This window comes from Haemaphysalis longicornis, unplaced genomic scaffold (genome assembly GCF_048455015.1).
Source record: "Haemaphysalis longicornis isolate Haplotype H1 unplaced genomic scaffold, Haemaphysalis longicornis Haplotype H1 scaffold_3, whole genome shotgun sequence".
NCBI lineage: Eukaryota > Metazoa > Arthropoda > Arachnida > Ixodida > Ixodidae > Haemaphysalis > Haemaphysalis longicornis.
The window spans coordinates 14,633,638-14,653,228 of NW_027526335.1; the positions used below are offsets into that span (position 1 = coordinate 14,633,638).

The 19,591-nt window shown below is 46.0% G+C and overlaps 1 protein-coding gene across 1 annotated transcript in view; it reads right to left on the minus strand.

Moving 5' to 3' along the window:
* LOC144173177 (uncharacterized) overlaps positions 1-19,591 on the minus strand; it is a 172,976-nt gene that overhangs the window by 145,371 nt on the left and 8,014 nt on the right. The gene's annotated exons all lie outside the window — the stretch shown is intronic.

Below are 19,591 nucleotides of genomic sequence, written 5' to 3' on the forward strand. Positions count from 1 at the left end.
GTCGATGTTTCTCTCAGGCCCCGCATCGGCGGCGATTTCCACCTTCCGATGTTATTCATCTCCCTTCTTTGTGTAGGCACGTTGCATCTTCGTTCATTTCTGGGGTATTTGAGGTCACGATTCTGGAAACGAAAGTAACCAGCCAGACAGGGTTTATTAAGGAGCGCAATGCATAGTTTATTATGCGAGCTAAGCATGCGAGCTTTTTGTGTGAGCTAGGAATATTGTATTCACACTATGCTCACCACAATAAATTCTGGGGAAGAGCTATTCTCCGAATGAATGCTTCTCTCCACCAGCGTGTTTGGGATGTCAATTTCTACGGCCTGGCTTGTAAAAACCTTTTATAATTTTTTTGTTTCTTGTTTTTACATACGTGGTTAGTATTACATTGCGCGAGCACTGTGTTATAATACCAGTCTAGTGGAATAAGATCTAAATCAATGGCATTGGCCTGTTTTAGCAAGTCACCAATTTTACAGGTGATGAAAATATCTAAGTTCCTCCGCGACTAATGCGCTTTGTATCCCATGCGATCCTTTCTAACATGCGGTCGCCACGGAAGCCACGCGTGCTCCCCGAAACGTATAAACATCCGCTAGTTGTTTATGTTTTTCTATAAGCATCCATTAAGACGCACTTAATAGAGGTGAGACAGAGAGAGAGAGAGAGAGAGAGAGAGAGAGAGAGAGAGAGAGAGAGAGAGAGAGAGAGAGAGAGAGAGAGAGAGAGAGAGAGAGAGAGAGGGGGGGGGTAGGAAGAGGGAGGGAGGGAGGGAGGGAGGGAGGGAGGGAGGGAGGGAGGGAGGGAGGGAGGGAGGGAGGGAGGGAGGGAGGGATGTTGGTGGGTGGGTGAATATTTTTCAACCACAAAAGGCCAGCCCAGCATACGGAAAGGCTTGCTACTAAGGATGTGGTAAAAACTAACAATCTACAGGTGGTGTGAACTGAAGAAAAAGACGGCAGACAGAGAGAAGGAAAGAAATAGACGTGGTGATGGCGACAGCTGCTATCAAAAATTCACGGCCGATTCACTGATTCGCATGAGCTGCGACGTTTGCATACCCAGCAGTGTTGCGGAATGGGCGTGCCCATTCCATTCCAATTCCGTTCCGGGGAATTGCAAGTTGCCTAAATTCCATTCCTTTCAATTCCTCGGAATGCCAGAACATCACCCATTCCCACTCCGGGAATTGTCGGGCAGTTCAATTTCATTCCTCTAATTCCTCAACGCTTTATCGGGTCATTATCAAGTTACCAATGAACCCACCATTAAGCTGATGTTATTACACGCGTTAAGAACTGCTAAAATACGCAAAACACGTAACCAAGGTCGAGAGATAGTGGCTTTGTGGCATATTGCAATCACCCTACTAATTCCCACAGGGGCAGTTCTGCAGGTAGTTATTATAGTATTTGCATGGTCAGCATGTCTGTACGAGTTGTGATGCTTTATTATTGTTCAAGTGTGAATGTGTTAATGCTAACGTGACGACATGTTCTATTTTTGTGCTGACAAAAGCACGGTTGAAGAAGACATTATATTCCTTAAGCAGTTAATACGCGTATGGAGTGGTCGTGAGCATGGTTAGAACTATAATTTTGTTAACGAGGAACAGAACCTTCGGATCTGGTGGTATCCGCTCTGGTGGTATCCGAAGAATTACCGCTCGAGCACCTTGTCCTGCCTTTGCACCAAATACGGATCACGGGCCTCACAGGTCGTCAGCACTCACGCATGTCAAGCGCGCCTTGAAAGCACGGATAGGTTCAGAACTTCCTGTGTTTGCGTGTGCGCAGGTATGCAATGTCGCCTTTGGAGAAAAGCTTAGTTACGTGTATCAGGTATCATCCACTGCGCACGAGCGAAAGTGCAGGCTGTGCTTAGAGTATGCGCGACCTTTGTATGGGTATCTCGATGAGAACCAATGCGCAGGTAGAATTCTTTTTTCTCTCGTTAGCGTATACTGGGATAGTGCATTGGTTCGTATACTAATCTTCGTCTTGTTTTTTTTTCTTTTAGAAATTGGGAGATTGTTCACACTTTAGCACCACGCAACCTTTGGATCTAGCTTACTGAAGAACGACTTAGAGAATGCGTTGCGGCCTCGGACTCAGCAAAACTGAATCCAAGGCCTGCATAACTTTTTGTATAACTGAGGCCTGTATAACTAATTTGAGGAGTTGCATGCAGTGGAGTAGCAATGAAAGTTCCCCCAAGTGTCCTCTGGTCTGGGCGATCAACCGAAAGAAGAGATGTAAAGAAAAAGGATAACGATAATAATAGAAGGACACGTTCGGCAGCCGGTCAATCTAGTGTTGTGGTAATCCCTACACCAGAAAAAAAGTGCGTAGGTGTCCTCGTTGATATATTGTAGGATTTAACGCTCCGGCGCAACGCAGGCAATCAGGCGCGCCGTAGTGGAGGGCTCCGGATTAATTTTGACCACTTTGGCCGAAATCTCGTACACACGGGCGTTTTTTCTTTTCGCCTCCATCGGGAAAGCGGCCGCCGCGGTCGGGAATCGAACCACGACCTCGTGCTCAGCAGCGCAATTAGGTCTCCTCGTGAATTTTATATGCTGAAATAAAGGTCTCAAGCTGCCGTGAAAGGCCGAAAAAAGTTTATTTTGGTTTCATTCATCAAAATTACGCAACAAAATGGTGTGAGCCAAATGGGCGCTTCGCCGTTCAGTTCTGAAAACACGAAGTGTAAATGACAGCTGCTTCAACGATTAGTTTTAAAAACAAAAAAGTAAACTAATACAGTTGCCTTCTGCCTGTGTGTTGCGCTTGACAAACGAGCTGCTTAAGAGAGGTGTTTGAGGGCCGGTTTCGCTTCGCTGTCCGTCACTAAAAGAGATGCCGTGGAAAACACGTGTTACACGTCAGATGACGTCACATTTACAACGGAAACTTCCCTTGCGAGTCAGGAAAGCAAGGGAAAGTGGCTGTCGTTTGCTTTCCGTTAGGTCGGAAGCGTTTAGAAACAAAGCTTGCAGCGTGCAGCTTGCAGGCGCAGGCGTGACTGCAGTTCCTATCACATGGGCTCTCCTGTTTCGGGTGGATTCTCGAACCAATATTTTAGGCCTTCGTAGACACTGCTTCGGGCAAAGGCGTCCGAGTGTTTAGACAGGAGGTCCAGTATTGCAAAACGTCCTGGGGGAAGAGGGGGGAGCGCGAAGGGAGATGGGGCGTAAGCTGATATGCGAAATTTCACAGTGAACACAAGCACCGCGCCAGCGTCCCGATGACGGCGAGGTGGGATGCGATCACCGACGGTTCCGGACGTAAAAAACAAAAGTGAAGCGTGGGGAGACAGCTCGCAGCCGGGGCGAAGGCGCCGCCAAGGTACAAAATCACAAGGCGAAGTTGGTGGGAGAGATAGGGGGGGGGATGCCACCGCGGGAGTTCCCCACGACGGATACCAATGGCTTAGAGCCTTGTTTATTAGGCGGATAATCGCGGCGAACTTCGTAGCAGCGCTGTATTTAAGGACATTATTATAGTAGAATCGCTGCTTATAAATATGCCGTGCTTGTAATCAGCCAATCGATTTTAACAGTATTGAGTTATTGTTAAATTCAAGGCTCCGGCATACTAATGTTTGAACTTGGGCTGGTGACATCTTTTGCGTATTTTTGCATATTTTGACAAAAAACAGCGCGTAGAAGGACAATTGCGCTTTATTTTGGGAAAAATACATGTAATTCTATTCCCATTCCATTCCGGGCAAAAAGGCACTTAATTCTATTCCCACTCCATTCCTTCACGTTTTGTCGCCATTCCATTCCCATTCCATTCCGGGGTCGAGAAAATGTGGAATGATTCCGGATTCATTCCAATTCCGGACTGGTAAGTCCGCAACACTGATACGCAGCCGCATATGCTTTCGCACATGACACACGTAACGGGGAATTTAGTGTCCTTCCATCATTGTTTTCGGAGTTTCGGTCTGATGTTTACAAATCCCGTTTTCCTTTTCGCTAGCAGTCCTTGTATCTTTTTTTATTGAAAGACAGTTCCCAAACCAAGAAGAGAACAACTACTCACGCGTCTGTGAGGCCCGCCGATCAGATGTAATGACTCGTCGGAAATTCTGACTCGTCAGACGTACTGATTGCGGTGACTGAGTTAGATGTCTTGACGCAGGAGATGTTCTGGCTCTGGCATCACGTCACCTAGCGAACGTTCTGTCTCGTTCGCTATAATGACTCATTAGTGGGGTGACCATAAGTGGGGCGAGCGACAATTCCTGAAAGTAAGCTAAACACAGAAGCTCACGTGTTCTCGCGGCGAGGAGCTAGGGTTCTCGCCAGCTCAGGCTGGTCGCAACAGTGCCTATTCACGCGCACACGCACCCATTAGAGTCCGCAGTCAGCCGTGCCCACTGCTCGCTGGGAAAGAAGTTCAACCACCAGCTAATGCTCAGTGATTTTAGGAAGCTGCAAATGGAGATTCTGCTGTTTTTTTTTCTGTAATTGCTAACAGCAGGGTACTCGGCCGGTTCGTCGGAGCTGTGCTGTGCAATCCCGGAGCAGTTAGAGCGTAAACAAGTGTCTTGAAGGGGAGGAGGCTCTTCAATGAGTAAACTAAGCGCACCAATGTCTCACCGCCAAAATAAGAAGAGAAGACACCGAGGCCAAACATGAAATTTGGCAAAGCCGAAGGAGCAGTCGTTCATGCGGGGGCAATGTTGTTGGCTGAGTTCTTCAAAGGACGCTATGTTTGGTGCCTGGCCATTCGGTCCTGAACGAGCGCATCGCAAGTGAGTACATCGGGGAAAACTGTGAGATATAGGGAGCAAAAATCAGACACTACCACGGCACGGGGAGGGTAAATAACTAATGCAACACTTAGGAACTGTCTAACCTACGCCTTACTCTCTTCCCTTGTGGTAAATAGACAATGATTTACGACAATGGTTACCGTATTTCAAACATTTCGCAAGCATGTCCAAAGTTCTCGATGAAGTAAATGACACACGAAAACAGATGTTTGTTGTCCCAGAGTGCATGGCAAATGGTTGCATAAATTCCGTGAGAGTTTTTTAATGTTATATTGCGTTTTCTTCTTCTCAGTCCATTCTGTTATTGCGCGTTTTTTTTTTGGCAGGGGGAGGTGGAGAGGGTGACACTTAGAGCTTGTCGATTACGCCAGCCCCCTCCTTCGCAGCTCACCTGCGACCCGGGCTCTGCCTAAGTCACGCTGGTTACCTTTTGTGGAGGCGTGACTGCTCCAGGGGCCTTTAAGTCGAGATGTCGCTACGCATTTTTCACCGCTATATTCGTACTACAACCACAACGGAGCACTCAGTTCACGCTCTTTAGTTCAGCTATGCGATGAGCATGGCTTTCATTTCGGTTTCACTCACGACCTGTTTGTGCCTCCACGTTATACTCGTCGTTCTAGTGTCACTTTGCTCCTTGGCTACAAGCTTGTTTCCAGGCTTCCTCTTTCTTTGCTCTGGCCGTCCCGCACTGCAATGGATGCGCCCAAAATACAATCGCTCCTCTTTCACGCGTCTTCACATTCACTATAATACGGGATTTTTCCTTATTCTTTATGTTCCTCTTTCCAGCCTTGCATACTCAACGCGGCTTTTGCTCGATTTGTTAGTATATGGGCCAATTTAGCGCATTAAAAATTTTGACATTACTTTCGCTTCTCCTCGATATCCTCAGATTGTTAGAAGATGTGCAATGGGATTTTATGCTGTTCTTTGTATCATTTAGCGTTGGTTCAGCGTTATTTCGTCTAAGCGCTCTTGTTTTTATCCACATAATTTATGGCAATGTAATTAATGCCAAACCTTTTATGTGGCTTAGCAGCAGCACCTGTTCCTGAATAAGCATTTCATTCATTTATTCATTTTCACAGCTGTGGATAGTAGTATAGCACATCTCCCGCGACTATTGCATCGCAAGACGGAAATGTAGACCTTCATGGTGATGGTAAGGATTAGAATACATCTAAAGAGAGCAATTTAAGCAGCCTTGCTGACTGTTTAATGTGTACGGTACATGTGCTTGCAATATTATTATAATCACCTCCCGAATATGCGGAGTTAAAGGGACACTGAAGTGAACTTGTCAAGCTCCCGTTTTTTCTTGCACTGCGTAGACTGGCTCAAATGAACAAACTTCTCATCGTTATCCGGTTGATAAGCCGGTAATTATTTTATAAAGCCCGAAAGAACAAAAACTACTATGCGCGGTCTGCGGCGGCCACGCCAACTAAAGGCTGTGACGTCAGGAGCAGGTGCACCCTGATTGGACGATGTCCACAATTAGCATTAAAACAAGTTTCGGTTTCGGTTCTGCAAAACAACATGCTTGACATCCGGCGTTATTGTAGGATGGGCAGTGTTGATATCCCAATCGCTATACCGCGCTTCTGCGATGTTGTCGGCTGTGAAATGCCTCTGATAAGCCTCCAGGACGACCTGGAATTGTAGCAATCACTAGCCGAGGCCTACGCAGTGGATGAACGCCCTCCACGTCACCGCAAACGCTCAAATGTCATGCGGTTTTCCCCATATTTGGAGTTTGCCCCACCCATGCCTGTATCGTACAACGCGTGTTCGCACCAGGCAAAGGGTCTGCTGATTCTGGCCGGTGCCCGCTGCCCGCAAGCAGTCGGTGCTTATGGCAACAGCACGCCAACGAGAACTCGCTAGAGCGTCCGTGCCAGTCTCCGCGCGTTCTGCGAACTCGCTCATGGAGCAGTGAACGTTACGGCCCAAGAATGGTGAACGCAGTATAAAAAACATCGCCCGAAAACGAAAAATCAACTTACAAAAAAAATAATAACAGGATGTACCCTCGGGGATTCTAACTGGCGAGTTGCAAAATCACATACCTAGCGCTCCAGACCACTCGGCCACGGTCCAGCGCTGGCGGTGCTGGAAATATAAGGTATATATTGTATTACCAATTTACACTTTTAGTTTTAGCATTTTAAGCAGCTTAGGGGACTATTTGTTGTACAGCGCTCGTGCAGTAAGCGTCCCCCAAACTTCGACAGTATCTCACGTCTAGCAATTGCATTTCTTAGACGGAAAAGCGTTCGCAGATGTGTGGTCGTGCTGCTGACCGCTGTGCTTGTTCACCCAGCGCAAAGATGTGCTGCCTGCTCCGTAGTTTTACGCTGTGCGGTAAAAGTTTCTGGTGATTTTGTTTCCTTAGTACCTATACTGACTTCGCTCACTCTTGTCCCGCTTAAATGGCCTTAAATTTTCCTACTAGCGTACCAGTCAGCGAAGTGTCGCTAGTGCGCTTTTACAGCGCTTGTGTGGAGCGACTTGGACTAACAAAGTAAAGAAAGGCACATTTTTCCATTCACAAACGTGTCGTTGCTCAGTTTCTACTGAGCGAACGAACTGCGACTACCCGTCGGCGGCCGGCGGACTAAACGCTGGGCCGACAGATTCTGTTGGAAGCTCGGCGAGCCGTGCAGTAGCGCTGTCACGCTCAGTAATTTTCTCTTGACGTCAGACGAAAACGCCACAGAAAATGGGCCAGGATGCAGAGAAGAGGACAGCATTTTCTAATTGATTTTTCCACTAAATAAATTCGCATAAACGCACTCAGAGTGGTCGAAACGTGGTCGGACTCCGGACAACAATTTGCGCTAGTAATCCTGCAGTGTTTACAGATAACTTCAGTGTCCCTTTAAGTTTAAGCGCCAATAACAGATCAAGCTGACAGTTGTTCTTGCTGGCAAGAAAGCACACCTGAGGATATTTATTCCAAGGCATAGTAAAAGAGAATAAGTGTATTTTTAAATGGTTGCTTTTGCACCGAATTGGAACAAAGTTTTCTTCCTTCCTACGGCCCTCCCTCCTTTTGTGGAGGCTGATGTTATGACGTATGGATGAGGCCGGGTTCAGACTGTTGTCGCAACTGTCGTAATATATTTAAATAATGACGTCATTTCCCGTCTCAGCCAACCGAACTGCGTGAAACGCCGTTTTTTTTACGTCCATAGCGCGCGATATAATTTTTGCATCGGTAGTCTGAACATAGCCTAACACTACCTCGACAGCATGAATTTCAGTACAGGACGCTCCTCTTACGAAGTAGCTAAAAAACGTATGTACAACCCCACGTTTTCCAAGAAATTTGTGCCTAAATGGCCACAAAGCATACAATGATAGGAAGAGGCAGCGATTTTGAACCAATAAATGGAAATAAAAACATTTTTCTGGCATCGGCGGGCAATCGACGACTCTTTAAACATCATGGGAAAGACGTCTCCATTAGTAAAATCGACAATTGAGCTTGTTGGTGTTGATACATGGTAATGTTGCGCTTCAAACAGGACGACAGCAGAAATAGCGCTGCCGTGTGTTTCTTCTCTCTTGTCGTCCTGTTTCAAGCGCTACTTAATGAAGTCTCCATTAGGCGCGCTGTTGAGAGTAGAATATGTATTTGTTCGGACAGAAGAGAAGGCACTAAACATCCTCATGTTCGTGCGTGCTGCTACTAACACAGTTATGCGAAATCGTTTATTAGTGCGAAAGCATTAGATTTCCCATTATAGAAATTTAACATTTAGGCAGCGGCGTAGTCATTGTCTGTAGCTGAGGTACGGCGCCCAAATTGCCATTGGGTACAAACGTGGATATGCGCCAGCCTGAGGTTCCCATTGGCTGCCCCCTCCATGCTTCTGCTAACTCGGGTATGCGTCGGGTGCTAATGAGGCTGCGTGTTGATCTGTGGTCTGGATTGACTGCGACGCGTCATGCGGGAGCGAACACGGGTATGCGTCGTCCTGACGTCTCCTTGTGAAGAGTCAGCAACTTCGGCGCATGGGCAGAAGCGACGCATTACCCCTTCTAGCGGCATCTTTGAAGGTATACCCATCTGCTTGGGGCACGCGCTTTGATCGCTCAGAGCCGTGTAGTCTTGTACTGTAATAGTTCCGCTCCTGCGTCGCAAACATCCAAACCCACTTCGAAATACTCTTGCCACGGTTTTTTATATTTTTTCATGGTCTTTACACTTGAACATAACATTTTTATCCCGCATATAGTATGCTTATCACAGCTTTATGCATTACAAATGGGCTTTCGGGTATTGTAATTACATTTAGAATCATTTCTGCTACCATTTTTGTGCGTTTTTGAGGTTTTCCCTGCTTTAAATTGGTTTTGGCTATTTCTGTTGAATATTTTTACGCACCGTTGTTGTTTTGTGTTGGGTCAGTTCGCTCTTTTTTTTTCAATTGAGGTAAATTTGTCCGCTTTAGGTTGTTATCGCGTCTCCATATAGGTCAGCACAGGGCTGGCTGAGCTAGCTGCCGTGAGCATTTACGTAAAACCATAGTACCGGCGAAAAAAAAGACAGGGATCAAGAAAGGAGCAGACAGGACAATCGATAGCGATTGTCCTGGACTAGCGATTTTCCTGCCGGCTTCTTTCTTTTTATCCCTCTCCTTTTCGCTGGTAATATGGTTTTAAGTTAACATCAATCAGCACAACTTTGAGCCTTAATACTATTTATGAACGTTGTTTTGTACAATTACATTGTTTAATACATTTTATGTCCGATATGGCTGTTAACTTTTCAGTTCGTGTGGTTTTGCGTGCTGCGTTTCTACTGCGATATAACCCGGATAGCAAGCTCAGATGACGGCTGGCTGAGCTGACTAGGAAACGAAAAGGCCCCAGAGATACGTGATGTCACTAATCGTGTTTCGGGAAAAAGTAAAGGCCTCTCGATAGTTGTTTTCCAGCCTTTTAAGCATACTCTGTGTTAATAAATAAATGCTGTTGTGGCGAGTGACATTTGTGTAGACGACAATCTATTCTGGTGATACCGGCTCAAAGGCTTTTACACTTCAATGTCGCTTTTCAGAGGGGACATTGTGCGCGCCCTGCACGCTTTTTCATGTCCTTCGCCTTACATTCCGCGCTACTAACCACGTCCTGTAAAGCGTGCTTTGTCTGTTAGACACTCGTACAAGCCAAAAAGCCGAATTTAAGCTTCAGTGGGAAGGGGCTTCAACTGTCAACAAGGGAACGAGGACAGAAAGGACGATAACACAGTACGATATCCCAACGAAAACCTGCTTTATTTGAAACATTTACATACGTTAAAGAACGGCTTGTATAAAAAACAAAAAAAAAACTTGAAAGATTTGAGATTGGCCCCGTACATGGGATCCATGCGGCGCATGCGCAGTGTTTGTTGTGACGGGAACTCCACCTTTCATTTAGATTAGCTTAGCGATGGTGCACTGAAGTAGTTTCTTTTTTTCCTACATCATGCGTTTTCAAACGTTAGCCCTAGTGCTACTGCAATGCGGGTGTATAAAAATGAAAAGAGGCGTAAGTTTCTATCTCCAGTTGAAACCACTATTTCCTCTGAAGTGTCAGAACGCAGGCATTTTTGTATTCATCCCAAGTTTTCTCGGTAGAAACAGGCATGTTAATTCCGTCACAGGTAACGCCTACCGACTGCTTTTTTAGCGTGAGCTTTGAACATTCACATCGCCTGTGAACGACTTCGATACTACGACTGATTCAGTTTTTGTTAGTAGCTCAAATGAGAGTGTTCGGTTATACATCGCACCTTCATGCACTCAAGAAAATCATCTGTATCGGCCAACGGAAAGAATATGACGGCGATGCCTCATAAATGTCTCCTGTTATTTCCCCCATTCGTTACACTGTTGAGAGCCTGAAGGATCTTCCGGGGAAGTCTGGTTACCTTAGTGCGAGCACATTTACGCCCTCATTTAACGCGGAATAAGCATATCTGCCGCAGATTTTTTTTGTTCCAGCTAATTCACAGTGACCACGCTAAAAAAATCAATAATGATGTTTTCTCCGGCCGGTTGTACTTCAACTCAAGTTTTCTCCTCAAGATTTTACTTCCTAAAAAAGAACACCTTTATTTCCCGAAAAAAAATGTAAAAATATATCTTTGGAGCGAAGACAGTCAAGAAAAAAACTTGCGGCGCTTGTCACAAAGCGGTATACCCACCATTGACGGAGGCCTATGCGGCATAGATTGAGCGCTCGTTTATAGAAGCTCCCAACACTGGTATCTGGGACCAACACACCCACAGTAGAGCGTACTCCCTACGTGCAGAACAGATCACAGCACGGCTTTCAATCCGCTAGAACCTCCGACATTCGAGCGACTTCACTTCATTCATCCTGTTTCGCTCATCTGAAGGATGGTCTTCATGCGCTCGAAACAACAAACCCTAGTGCGCACTCTCCAAAGCAGGCGCATATAGTCAGGACGTCGAGAGGGGGTTAGTTAATAACAAAAAAAAAGCGATCAATATCGCAGCCGTGGTTAAACCTCTTCCGTTAGAGATATTTAAAAAGAGGGGATACGGGTGGATTATCACAGTACATAATTGAAGCGTGTGACTAAGATTCCCTCAGCGCTCAGGAAAGAGGAAGACGGCAAGCATCTGGAATAAATTTCGACAAGGCACCGGTTCCCGTGTACCCTACCTTTTTGCATAATACGAAAACTGGTGGTGCAGTATCCGGCTATCATGGCACATTGCCTGAACTTTCAGTTGCTCTCCAGTTGGGCTACCTGACGGTGACTGCGGGATTTGGGCGACAGATTCTGTTACTCTCTCTTTCGTGACGGAGCCCGAGAAAGGGTGCTTGTGCCCTGTCTAGGCATCTGTAACTCGATATTTATTTTTTTCCTACATGCTTTTTGCCATAAATAATGAGAGAGAGAGAGAGAGAAAGACTTTATTTGAGGCCAGCAGGGAGTGGGAGGTCGGGATGCGCAGAGCCTCCACATCCCACCCACGTTCACGACGTCCTCGGGACTAGGCCCCGCCGGTGTCGGCGTGAGCGGTGCGCGAAAGGTACTCGGGAGTTCGTCCCTTTCCCCCCCGTCTGCGACTCGCTCCGCTTCTGCCTGGCGAGAGCAGCCTCGAGCTGCTGGACGGCTAGAGTTTGTGCGTTCAGGTCCGTCGAATAGACGGCACTCGTTATGGTGTCCGGCAGCCGGCCGTAGAGGTCGGCAGCTTCCATAATGACTCCTTACGCACTAATCGGGGTGTTTTTTGCGCTCCATTTGAACCATATTCTTAGGCCACGCCAGTGTCCTGCTATGGAGCTAAAAGAGAAATCTTGTTAGCGTATAAAAGAACGACGCACCTATACAAATTATTTTACTGTAAGTAAAAAAAAAATATTTTACAGTTTTTTCGTCAAATCGCGCAATTTATTTGGTTAGTTGATGCCTATTACCTTTCTTTACGGGTGCAGCCTCCTTAGCAAACTATCCGGAGTGGCAGTTCTTTCTCGTCTGTTTATTTTCTACGGAATTAAAAAGAAATTACAAAACTGAAATCAGTGATATTGGTTTCAGCTCGCTGGTAGTCGCAAGTGTTTCTGCTAAACAAACTCTCGTTACTGATTCCGCCAAACTTTCTTCTTTGCTGCCTGTTTTGGCACTCATTTTTGTACCTTTGTCAAGCGTGTGTAAAAAGTGTTTTTGCGTAAGGGCAAATTTTGAATGGTCGCAAAATTATTTGTTTGTATCCTTTACGCATTATTCTAAATTTGTTGATATTGCGTAATTTCTTATATAAAGATTTTCTAAAAAAACTCGCGCAAACTATGACGCTCCATTTTCTTTAGTTGCTATAATAAGGCATGCAAAAGCCAAAAAGCAACTCATTCCTCGTCAATTACCTAGGGGCATTCACAAAACAAGACAGATATTTGCTACATTTGCGAAAACAAGACAACCGAATCTATTAGCGCAATACATAAAATATCGCTGCAAGCTTGACAGCGACTTCAAGTAAGTTAACTCTGCTTATTATGCTATGCTCGCCGCCGTAATTATCACTCCTAGATTGCTTGTCATATTAAAGACTCGTTCTCGTTGTTAAAATTAAAGCAGATAGCAACAATTATCCCTGGGTTGATGAACACCTGCTTACCTGGCTATGATAATACCAGCACGCTGCCGGTTAACGCTGTCCTCGCTTTTATATTGGCTTCATTTCCGTATACGTGCGACAGACTTCAACGAACCGGTATATTTCCTAACAAAGTGTCGATCGCCCGTGTAACTGGGATTTTTTCTAGATAATCTAAATGGGATCACGTGCACCCATCGAGCCACCTCTTCAAAAGATTTTTATTTATTCAACAAGCAGCGACTGCGAACACCTCTGTTCTCAAACGTGGGCCGTAATCTCGCCACGCGAGGTGTTCGTTTTTGGCCTCCACCAGAGAAACGGCCCCCCATGACTTGGACCGAACCGGTGAACTCGTGTTCAGCAGCACAACGCCTCAGCTACTGGACACTCCGGAGGATGTTCTCGCAGAAAGGCAAGAAGCGAACAAGGACCACGCAACAAGAACAAAGCGCAGTTTGCCCTAGTTAGCTCGTCTCCGTCTGTAATTAGATGGAATATTATTGCGCCCTATTCGCCAACTACGGCAATTCGGAATGAGGTTGGCGATGGGGATGAGATAAATCCCCTCTTGGCGCACCGGTTGGTTCAGTTTTGTCCGATCCCAGATGGGAATGGATGAGAGAAAATTGGACCTGCGTGAATTTCTTATTAACGTATTCCGGGTGGTTACACCCGATTCACACACTGCAATGCGCGCATACTTGATTAGCGAAACCACTCGGCAGGGTAGGCAGTTGGAAGAGTGTGGGATCTGGTGAGGCCTTCTAATTTTAGTTTATGCTAGTTTCTACAGGCTGCCGTGTCATACGGTGATGTTTCGAAGAATAGTTTAGTCGCAGACGCGGCCTACTCTATAAGACCGTCGCCGTGCTGTTCTGGGAGGCAAACAAATGTTTGCGAGCGCTCATCTCAGGACAAGACGACGAAGCATTAATTTATTTGTCGGGTGCTGATCCCCGCGCATAAGTTTGTTATCCACCAAACTGCTTTCGTAGTATGTGCGTGAAATTTATGTCACATTTCTTGCCCAGGGTAGTGATCACTAACCGAGGCATAATATTGGCATGCGGAACTGGCGTGCTGTCTGGTATGAGTGCTTCGCTAGATTATGTAAGTGCAGAAACCCTATTTACATTATAGTGTACAGCCGCAGCATGACCATCTGAGGACACTCTGCTTACGGAGACACTGCTGGCAAATTTCAGGGGAGTGAAATTACAATGAGCTTCATGCATACGTCGATGTCGCGACGCTGGTCTGTGGAACGCCCCTGGCGCTCAGGCAGACCGAATGTACCAGACTAATATCCCATGAGAAACGTTTACACTCTCGTAAATGAACCGCATTTGCGACCAGAGTGACTACTCCACATTACTATGTATTTCGAATGCATGCACACGGTAAATCTCAGTATCGAGGGTGCCCCAACAGAAGCGGTGACAGTGGGAAACGGACCGGAGACTCCCGCGGCTGATTTCGAAGCGGGCTGGCAGGGAGATTTCAGTGGCGCCCCTACAGGCAGCGCTCGAAGCGTGTACAGCCGTTTGTTATATTTCTCCAACAAATCTTGTGTCATTCGTTCGAGCCATATAGTCTTAAAATTAAAATTTACGCAGTGGAAGGAAGATGAGCCCCTTCTTTTACCGTTTGCATAATTTTTTCAACATTGTTCTCTTTCCTTCCACAAATCTTATCTCATTTGCCCTAACAGTATAGTCTTACACATGAAATATATGAAGTGGTAGATGATGTTTTCACCTTTTTTACACCGTCCTCCCCTATTCCCACGTGCCGGAAAGCAAACTAGGCCGCAGCCTAGTTGACATTCTTGCCTTTCCTTTACCTTTCTTCCTTCCTTCCTTCCTTCCTCGAGACTCGTAAATAGCACGACAGGTGCGTTTACAAGTAAGGCTTGAGTTTGGGCTAGTTGGCTATACATTACGTGAAATAAACATCGCAGGGGTGTGGACGAAAGAAACGAGAACCCTTTCTATTACTGTTTTCACCTTTTTTGCCCCATTTTTCCCCTTTCCAACGTTACGGCAGTTGACATTTCTGCCTGTCCGTTACATTTCTTTCTTCCTCCCGTGAAACTTGTAAATATTTATTAGGATAGGTACGTTTATGAGTAAGGCTTGAGTTTGGGATAGTTGGTTATACATTACGATAAAAATCAGCGCGGGGACGTGTACCAAAAAAAGGAGAAGGAGCACCTGTACTGTCTTTTTCCTTTTTCACGTCCGCGTCCCCACGCTGCTTTTTTTCCCTCGTTTATGAGGTATTATTCCTTCCTGAATACAATCTGGTCAGCCTTTGTCCGTATATCTGCTTCGCTTGATTCTGTAGGGTAGTTTGCCCGCCCAGCCAAGTGTACCCAGGTGCGCTTGCACTGGCGTGCCCTTCATTCATAGCAAATTAGGCTTACGCCACAGAAAAGGGCGGCCGAAGTTTTAACAGAGCAGAGTAAAAAGTGGGCATTATTAAAATACGTAATTTTACGTGGCGGCTGAACAGGTGAGGCGATCCATGGTTGATGGTGAAGTGATCTATTTCCAAGGAGATGCGATCCACATATTTACAGTATGTGCATGTCGGCCATGAGAGAGCTCGGGCAAGAACGTGTCAATCACTTCATCGTCGGTATCGTTCTTGGGGCAAGCCGCTGTGGAGCATTTCCCACCTGAGTCTCGTAACGTAACATCCACCCCCGGTCGAGGACGACCGTCCCACTGGAGGCCGAGGCAAGTTGAGGATTCCGATGCGGATGAGCAGTGCGATAAAAATATAGGATGAAGATGTGCCTGCCGCTACAGATGACGATAAAGTTCTTGATGATGCCTGGCCCCACTACAGTGATGTCTCGAAGACAGAGACAAATGGTTTGATGTAATCGAAGCGCGTCGGACGTGAGGGCTGGAGACACAGCATTTTCATTTGGTCTCGCCTCGTCTTGTCGCGGATAGTCTTGAGAAGCTGGTGACGGGCTGGGGACACGGTGGGGGACGTGGTCAAATGCTGGTCGCGGCTGCCCGAACGGCCCACGTACCCTTGCCGATTTCGCCATGGCCGAGGCAATGTGAAGCTGGAGCCAGGATGGGGATGACGCCGCACCCTCCACCAAAAATGTTACGTGGCAGCAGCGCGAGCCATAGTAGATGAGAACCATCTACTACAATGTGTACAAGACGGCCATCTGAGAGTCCACACAGTCTGCGCGCCAGCTACTTAGTCATCGTAGTCTTTCTTGGGTCAACGTGCTCTTGGGCATTGCCAAGCGTACGTCACAATATCAACAAACTTTATACGGAGAGCAGAATATGCATCAACCTTAGGAACACACGTAAAACTGGTTCTTCATTCGGTATTTTCTATTTATGCTTCTAACACCAATCCATCAGGAATTCCTAATTGCAATACCCTGATATTTTCGTTCATTCTGTCTGCCAAAGATTAACCGCGCGCTAACCAACCTTGATATATAAGAGCCATGCCACCGGTGTGAGAAGTTGGGAAACGTTTTGCTACAACGCAAGGCACATAGGTAATGCTAGCGGTTTTTCACAAAGTAGCGCGTTTAACATTCGGTTCAAAACCCCTAAACCCCATGTTGCGGTTACTCAATGCTCTCCATTACAACACACGAAGACGAAAGACGCAGACGAGACCAGCGCTGAAGATAAGAATGACTAATATGGGTTTGAAATAAAAAGCAGTATGGCAGGAAGCTCCCCCTGCATCTCTCCACTAGAGCGGATTGACATAATTCAGCCATAGCTCCTGTGTGTATAACCCTTAATTTAGGTGCGAGAAAAGCAGATATCACCAACATACTACTGCTGTCTTGGCTGCTTCCGGAGTGTCTCTGCGTCCTGAAAGTGATGCGACATGAGAAGGGACATCATTTATTGCCGAAGTACATGGGAAAATACAAATAGAAGAACCCCTTCTCGAATGTCGTCATTTAAAAACAATGCCGCCATGAATAATTATTGTATGTCATTGTGTCTTGCAACGTTGAACAGACAAGACAACAATAAAGAAGGATGCTATATTTGCGGACCTTGTTTTTAGCGGTAATGGAGTTATGCGACGAAGCACTTTCTGAAATTCCTGCTTTAGCTTGTACTACATGTAGCCTCAGTGCCACGAAGGGTGTTTTAATGACTTCCTCCTTGGGAGGCTTCCGTTTACCGCATTTCTTCTATTCTGCGTGTTTTTCTTTTTTGTCTGGGAAAGGCAGGAAGGGAGATACAAAGGGTCTGAGGTGGGAAGAACACCCCGCTCTATAAAATCAAGGAACAGTATATAGGAAGGCAGACAATAGGACATCTCGCTTTTCTACATCGCTGTATAAATAAAGTACAGAGATTAGAAATAAACCGAGCATGACGATTAGGAAGCTACCTCCAGACACCTTCATTCACCTCTCTGGCGTTGTTCTCCAACCCTGATTGCTGCTAAATGAACATTCTTTTTAAATAACTTGCGACGTCAGTAGTTCGCCTTAACCCTTTTTATTTTTTGTTTGTTTTTGCAAGAGTCTGTTTCCGTTATGACTAAAAATCAAGGTGAAAATGGGTAAATGAGACGACGTCACGTAGACGGCGGTGTTTTTACTAGCATGAACCGAATTTTATAAAGTGTCGAACGGGGCAGCTAGTATTCATCCGAGAATTGGGATATCAGGATGGGAAATCGTGTCGCAGCATTGAGGCTTGCCAAACAATCCGCAATCCTTGAGCCCCATTCATTTTCAAGAGACGCTGCTCCCACTTTAACCGTTTTTATCCGGGTGTGCAGGCTCAAAAGCAGAATCTCTTCCAGCCATCCGCTCGTTTATGTGCAGATAAGGCGGTAACGAACACATTTAAAGCGAACAGTATCGCAGGGCAAGAAGCGCGGCCTCAAGAGGGCTATGAGGGGCTGTAATATATTCACGCGGCAGTGTTCCAAAACGCTCCCTGAACACCTAGGCGAGTTAACAGGTCAACGACAGCCAAGCCTGTTTTGCGCGCTAGAGTGAGACTGCTGGCAAACGGCTTGGACGACCCGCTGATTGGCTCTAAAGGTAATTAGGAAAGCTATGCAAATGTGCGAAACAAAAGCCATCCTCTTAAACAAATCAAATAGATCAGATAAAAAAATTAGCAGCCCCAGTTTGGAGGTCAATTTGGGATTGTTATAAAATAAGGCGTACTGAGTACACTCAGGATTCTCTCTGCAGAAGATAGAGGGAGGCAGTATCACGCAAGCTTTTGGCCTTACCGCGTGCTCTCATTTGTCCCTCAATAAATCTCGACAAAAACGGCTCAAATCATGTTCGACATTTACATTCTAAAGCATTTGAACTTACCATCTACATCCGTGACAGGATCTAATAGGTCCAGATGAAAAGAGGTGAAGAAAACAAAAGGGCAAGAAACTGGCAAATAGTTTGTTCCTTCCCAAGTGATCCTTATTTTGCGCTAATATATTCCATCGGGAACATGTGTTACGTGTTTAAGAGATCCGATTTTACGTCCAAGGATAATTCTAGACGTGCCAACCCCGCCTTCAGAAGTCCAACACTTGCTTTATTCCAGCTTTTGGCATTTGTAATGAGGTCGCTCTGCAGCAGCTGTTTTGTACTAAGCCTCCCGTGTGAGGCTAAGACCAGCCCGCGTGCCGAGCTAACGAATTGGCTCTGGCCAAAAACGTGTCTTGCGTCCCTTGCCAATCAATAAGCGAGCCGAATAGCTGATCAGCTTGACCCGCTATGTATTGAAACTCATGCATCAAAGTCTGCCACAGGCGTCTTTATGCTGGGCAGGCTAAGTTGAACGCCCACCGCTCTCTTTTGCTTAACTTTGTATCAAAGGAGTGGCTCCAGATTTCTTTTCGTTATTTTCTGCTCCACCACGCTTTGGCAAGTTGTGGACCTTAATAGTTTTTAATCTTATAATGTAGAACAAGTCTTTCCACGGAAGCTGGATCCTAGTGTTCATTATTTCTCTGATACGCTGGTAACACATGGTGCTGAAAAACTGACAAGAAGGGTTAGTCTAAGGACCGAAGTTGGAAGTTTGGTCTGCGAGCTTACGCTTATAAATAGAGGGCAGCAGCGCAAACACGAGGACAGGGTGAGATAAGACATGACACTAGCGCTCCTGTCTTGTGTATACACTCCAAGTATTTTCGTCTCCGCGCTGGTAGTTCGATTACGTTTAAGCAAATTGAAGCAAAGCAGAAGAACGTCAGGAGGCAGCTAGCATTGTGCAGGCACACTATAAAAGCTGAGTGGAACAGGAATAGATAAAAGATAAAAGTTGAACGGCGCAGTGACGAATTGAGAAAAGTTCTTCAGGAACTTAAGTCTTCTTAGGTGTCTTGACGGCGAAAGCTTAGCGATTGTTCTTGACTTCTACACTGCTAAATCCTGTTTGAGTCTCTCTCTTCGCTTTCGTTTCTTCGTTTTTTTACGCTAACTACTCAGACAAGCACACTTGCCGCAAGCGATATTCCGTTTCAAGATAGGTGCAAGCCCGGCACTTCCGTTGAGATGAAAACGTCTATTAAACGTTTTCATAGGCGGCGTCCCACCTTTAAACCGACCGAAAAGAGTGCGCTGAATTATTTGAACTGAGAAAAGATTTTACAATAAAAAATTACGGGTCTTGGGAAAAAAAGCATTC